The sequence below is a fragment of the Rutidosis leptorrhynchoides genome, chromosome 4 (genome assembly GCF_046630445.1).
Source record: "Rutidosis leptorrhynchoides isolate AG116_Rl617_1_P2 chromosome 4, CSIRO_AGI_Rlap_v1, whole genome shotgun sequence".
NCBI lineage: Eukaryota > Viridiplantae > Streptophyta > Magnoliopsida > Asterales > Asteraceae > Rutidosis > Rutidosis leptorrhynchoides.
In genome coordinates, this window is record NC_092336.1 from 192455782 (window position 1) to 192462595 (window position 6814).

Sequence of the window (6814 nt, forward strand, 5' to 3'; positions counted from 1 at the left end):
CTTCTTCAAGTTTGACACATGGAAGGTATGATGAACTGAGCTCAATTGTGCTGGTAAATCCAAACGGTAAGCAACGGGTTCAACACGTTCCAAGATTTCAAAAGGACCAATGTATCGTGGGTTTAACTTTCCACGTTTTCCAAAACGAATCACACCTTTCCAAGGTGCAACCTTCAACATTACACGATCACCAACGTTGAATTCAAAGTCTTTACGCTTAAGATCGGCATAACTCTTTTGGCGATCACGGGCAGTCTTAAGTCTAGCTTGAATCTGAGCAATCTTCTCCGTGGTTTCGTGGACTACCTCGGGTCCGGTGATTTGCTTTTCGCCTACTTCGGCCCAACAAATAGGAGATCGGCACTTGCGGCCATACAATGCTTCAAAAGGTGCGGCGTTAATGCTTGAGTGATAACTGTTGTTCTACGAGAATTCGGCTAACGGCAAATGCCTTTCCCAAGCCTTTCCAAAATCAATGACACATGCACGCAACATGTCCTCCAACGTCTGAATCGTTCGTTCACTTTGCCCGTCAGTCTAAGGATGATAAGCAGTACTCATGTCAAGACGAGTTCCCATGGCTTCTTGCAAAGAACGCCAAAATCTAGAAGCAAAACGGGGATCACGATCGGAGATGATCGATAAAGGTACACCGTGACGAGATACAACCTCCTTGATGTATAATTGAGCAAGTCTCTCCATTGTATCAGTTTCCTTCATCGCTAGGAAGTGTGCAGATTTGGTGAGGCGGTCAACAATAACCCAAATGGTATCGTATCCGCCCACCGTCTTTGGCAGCTTAGTAATGAAATCCATTGTGATCCTTTCCCACTTCCATTGTGGGATCTCCGGCTATTGAAGTAAACCAGAAGGTCTCTGATGCTCGGCTTTAACCTTCGAGCAAGTCAAACACTTACCAACATAAGTCGCGACGTCCTTCTTAAGATTCGGCCACCAATACTGTTCTTTAAGGTCGTGGTACATCTTGCCTGCTCCAGGATGGATCGAAATATCTCGATTTGTGTGCTTCATCAAGTATAAGGTTCTGTAGATCTCCATAAAGAGGTACCCAAATTCTTCCGGCATAACATCGGAGTCCAGACTCCCTAACCTCGAATCGAGAGACAAGTATGTTCAAATGTTCATGAGATATATTTTCCTCCTTGAGGGCCTCTTCTTGGGCTACTCGGATCTGACTGTTGAGGTTCAAATGAATGGTGATGTTCAGAGCCCTAACACGAAGAGGTGCATCCTCTCCTTTCGGCTTAAAGCGTCAGCTACAACATTGGCCTTGCCAGGGTGAAAACGGAGTTCACAATCGTAGTCGTTGAGCGTCTCGATCCATCGACGCTGTCTCATATTCAGTTGCTTCTGGTCGAAGATGTGCTGGAGACTCTTGTGATCGGTGAAGATAGTGCTCTCAGTTCCATACAAATAATGTCTCCACAATTTGAGCGCAAATACAACGGCTCCGAGTTCGAGATCGTGTGTAGTGTAGTTCCGCTCGTGAATCTTCAGTTGGCGGGAGGCATAGGCAATAACCTTTGATCGTTGCATCAATACACAACCAAAACCACTCTTTGATGCAACACAATAAACAACAAAGTCGTCACTGCCTTCGGGAAGTGATAGGATAGGTGCGGAGGTTAACTTCTTCTTCAAAGTTTGAAATGCTGATTCGTGTGCGGGTTCCCAAATGAACTTCTTGCCCTTGTGAGTCAGCGCGGTCAAAGGACGCGCAATCAGAGAAAATCCTTCGATGAATCTTCAGTAGTAACCGGCGAGACCTAGGAATTGGCGAATATGCATCGGAGTAGTGGGGGTCTCCCACTTGCTGATGGCTTCAATCTTGGCGGGATCAACTTTGATACCCTGGTCGCTCACAACATGACCCAGAAATTGTACTTCCTTCAACCAAAATTCACACTTGCAGAATTTGGCGTAAAGTTGTTCTTGTCTCAAGAGTTCAAGTACTAGTCGGAGGTGTTGCTCATGCTCTTCTTCGCTCTTTGAGTAGATGAGGATATCATCTATGAAGACGATAACAAACTTATCCAAGTACGGCTTGCAGACACGATTCATGAGGTCCATGAACACGGCAGGTGCATTTGTCAAACCGAATGGCATCACGAGAAACTCATAATGACCATAACGGGTCCTAAATGCAGTTTCCATCACGTCACTTTCTTTCACCCTCAGCTGGTGATATCCGGATCGCAAATCGATCTTTGAGTAGACACTCGATCCTTGTAGTTAATCAAAGAGATCGTCAATTCGTGGAAGAGGATACCGATTCTTGATTGTCAATTTGTTGAGTTCACGGTAGTCGATACACATACGGAAGGATCCATCCTTCTTCTTCACAAACAACACAGGTGCACCCCAAGGCGAGAAACTTGGTTGGATAAATCCACGATCTAACAGCTCTTGTAGTTGACTTTGTAATTCTTGCATCTCAGAAGGTGCGAGTCTATAAGGTGCGCGAGCTACAGGTGCGGCTCCTGGCACTAAATCAATCTGAAATTCTACTGCTCTCTGCGGCGGCAATCCAGGAAATTTCTCTGGAAAGACATCGGAAAATTCGTTCACTATTCGAACGTCGTTCACATTCTTCACCTCAGTTTCTACCACTTTCACATGTGCTAGGACAGCAAAACGTCCCTTCTTCATAATCTTTTGCGCTTTCACGCAACTAATGAGGTTCAACTTCGAGGTACTTCTCTCTCCATAGATAACCATTGGTTCGCCATCTCCATGTGGTATGCGAAGTGCTTTATCTCCGCAGATAATATTTGCCTTTATCTTGCTCAACCAATCCATACCAACGATCACGTCAAAACTTCTCAGTTTGATAGGTATCAAATCAATTTCGAAATCTGCACCAGCTATGTTGATAATAGCTCCACGACTAATATGGTCAACCTTTTCAAGTTTTCCATTGGCGACCTTGACAAGCATACTCTCTTTTAACGGAACTAATGACCAATTAATCTTATCGCAAAAATGTCTACATACATAACTTCTATCCGCACCAGTATCAAACAAGACAGAAGCTAAAAGATTGTTGATTTTGAATATACCTGTCACCAAGTCGGGGTTATCGCGTGCATCCCTTGCATTAACATTAAAAGCTCTACCACGGGGTGGTCCTCCGTCTTTTCGCTTGTTTCGGCACGCATTTCTGAAATGGCCCGTCTGCCTGCATTCGTAGCACTTCTTCGGTCCATTGGTGTTTGGCTTCCCATTCAAAGTGGTGACCTTGCAGTCTTTCCCGATATGCCCAGACCGTTGGCACTTCTCGCAGACAACATTGCAATACCCAGTGTGGTGTTTATAGCATCGCTTGCATTGTGGTAAGGTTCCTTTGTAGTTCGGGTTGGTGTTGGTGTTGTTGTTGGGATTAGGGTTTCCACCATTGTTGTGCCTCTTGGCGGGGGTTTGATCGTAGTTTCTCCCCCTGTTGTTGTTGTTGTTTTTGTTGTTGTTATGGTTGTTGTCCCATTTCCTCTTTTCGCTACTACCAGCCTCAAACTTAGCCTTCTCCGGCTCATCAATAAGAATCTGATTCATGAGGGTATGCGCCATGCGCATTGCTTCGAGAACATTCGGTGGTTTGGACGATGTGACGTTTCCTTTAATGGACTTAGGAAGTCCCCAAAAGTATCGCTACATACGTTTGAATTCCGGGGTGACCATGGTCGGACACATCAGGGCTAGTTCCAAAAATCTCCTGTTGTAACCATCAAGGTCGTTCCCAACGGCCTTTAGCTGCATGAATTCCATCTCCATCTTTTGTATTTCGGTTCTCGAACAATACTCATCAATCATTGCCGCTTTGAATTCCTCCCATGGCGTAGCATATGCCTCATCAATGCCTTTCGCTTGAGCTAACGTGTTCCACCATGTTAGCGCGCCGTCAGATAGCGTGCACGAAGCAAACTTGGTCTTATTATCCTCCGAACAGTTTCTAACTCGGAATACTGATTCAAGTTTCTCGAACCATCTGGTGAGACCAACCGGTCCCTCGGTTCCACTGAAGTTATGTGGTTTGCAGCTCTGGAATTCCTTGTAAGTACACCCATTTCGAACAGGTGGGATAACCGGTGGTGGTGGCGGTGGAGCTTGGAGGTTTCTTTCTGATAGGGCTGCGGCTACATGTTCTTGGATCATCTCTTCAATTTGAGCAGCAGTAGGTGTGGATCGACCGTTAGCCATGATGTTCTAAACAAAAGTTTTGACTCAAGTCAAATCCAGTATGCAAGTAGTAATAATACAGTATATGGTAACCAACATGGAATCAAAACATCTCATGTTATTAAATAACGCATCTAGGTACAAATACCATAGAATCATCGTACAGTAATGTAAATAGAACATCGTGCAAGAATTAAATAACGCAAAGTTCCATTCATTAATAATAAGTTTCATACATCAGGATAAGTTCTTACAATATATAAATAATACAAGAAGCTACAACTAGATTACATCATGAAATCTAATACAAAGTCCTACGGTGAAGGTGGGTGTAGGATGTCTAAAACCTGAGCCAACTGCTCCTCGAGCTCAGTAACCCGAGCTCGGAGGATTCCCACCTCCCTTGTCAATTCCTCAACAGTGGGAGCTGGTGGGGCGGGCAGTGCCGGTGGTGCAGGTGGTGCAGACCTCACGAAACGAGGTGCAGACGTTCCGGCTCCAGAAATAGTCAGTACGTAACGGGGTGCCTTACGTATGAGTGGGTCGGCAGGGTACGGCACAAGCCGTTTACGGGCAGTAACCCTCCGACGCCGACCAAAAGCGTCAGTGAAAGCACGACCTCCATTCACCCCTGGAATGACGGTGCCATCAGGACGGTACTGCTTCTTCGGCGGGGTGGAGGGTGCCTGTATAGGTACGTCATCAAGGTTCTCTTCGTCGGAGTCACTGGAGTCATCTGTAGAGGAGTCATCGGATGAAGGATCATCAGAATCATGTGGTGGTGACACGGGTGGCTGAACTAGTTGTCCATGAGCGGCCATCATCTGTCTGTATCTGAATGGCAGAATCGGCACTAAACGTCCATCTGGATCGCGTCGGCACGGCATGCGCATATGGTTACGGAATGGCCCTTCCCCGAACTCCGCGGGAATCACAAAACCACCGATGCGGGGCTGTGACCCCGAGGGTCCGGGAGCAGACGGAGCTGGAATCTCCGTAGGGTCCATGTGTCCGTCAATAGTAGCCACTGGTGCAGGCGGCTGACTGCTAGTCCAGGAAGATGAAGCGCCGGGGTCACTCGTGCGTATCGGGATCGGTGGATCGGCAACGGTGGTAGGTGGAGTAGCTGAAGAGTCTAAACTGTCCAAAACAATAGCAGGTGGTACATCCGACATCTGAACAAGGAAAAATAAATTTTCCATGTCAGTAAGTCATAAAGCAAGCACGTATTAGGCCAACAGTTTAAATCATGTATAACAATAAGTAGCATGGCAATAATAATGAATCGTACAGAAGTAGCATGCAATCGGAAGCAAGTGATATCATACAGTAGTGAAATCATGTAGTAGCATACGGCATATAGCAGTAAAAGTAAGCAGCAGCATGCAGTAAGTTCAGCGGAAACAAGTAAACTAGCAAGTTGTAGATTAGTCCTATTAGTGAATCCTACTCGGGTCGGTCTTAGACTCACTAATGCAACCTAATTCCCTACAACCAATGCTCTGATACCAAATGTGATGCCCCGTACAAACCATCATGTACGATTCATCAACAACAGGATCATTACAAGGTTAAGTACTATATGCGTTTTCAAAAAGAGTTTGCATTCAATAATAAAGTGACGTCATAACCGACATCAAATGTTTTACAATCCAAAAGCATGCTTCGCTAAGTAGAAGCAAATAATAAATGTATGTGACCACAATGGTCGTTACAAGACATAGCTCAAAAGTACTAAAGTATGAATGGAAGATAAAGTAGTTCATGCGACGACAACTCTAAGCAGCGGGTGTCTACAGCACGACTAGTATACAGCGGAAGCTAACCTCAAGCACCTGAGAAAAACATGCTTAAAAACGTCAACACAAAGGTTGGTGAGCTATAGTTTAAGTATAACAGTATGTAAGGTAGGCCACGAGATTTCAGTGCTATGAAGAGTGTTTCAAAACAGTATGATAAAGTATATGTTAACCGTGGGCACTTGGTAACTAACTTAACGTTTATACCCCCTGAAAGTACACTTGGCAAGTGCGTATGTCTACGAAGTATTAAACACTCGTTAAATGCTAGCGCGACTAGCCCGAGTGGGGATGTCAAACCCTATGGATCCATATCTAAGATTCGCGTTCACCTGTTCAAAAACCAATGACTAAACGTTACCGTGATAAGGGGAATGTTTATGCCGTTGTATAACCCACACACATATAAAGTTTAAGTACTCGTGCCTAGTATGTAAAACGTAGAAAGCGCATGTATTCTCAGTCCCAAAAATAGTAAAAGTGGTAAAAAGGGATGCTATAACTCACAATGATAATGTAGTCGTAAAGTCGGTTCGGAAAAGGTGTGCAAGTAATCGGTTCGAAGGTCCTCAACCTAAGGCAAATAGTACTAAGTCAGTAAATCACCTTAATAGGTTCAAAAGTATGTAAATAAGGTCTTAAGGGTCATCATCATTCATCATTTAACAAAAGGTGTAAAGTAGGTTTCGTTTATGAAAGTAGTTTACAACAAAGGCTGACTTCAGTCAGTTACCACGGCCTCTACCCTTACTGAATTAAGGTGAGACCAGTGGCCATGGCTCCGTATATGAGTCCTTTAGTTGTGGTAAAATTTACAGAAG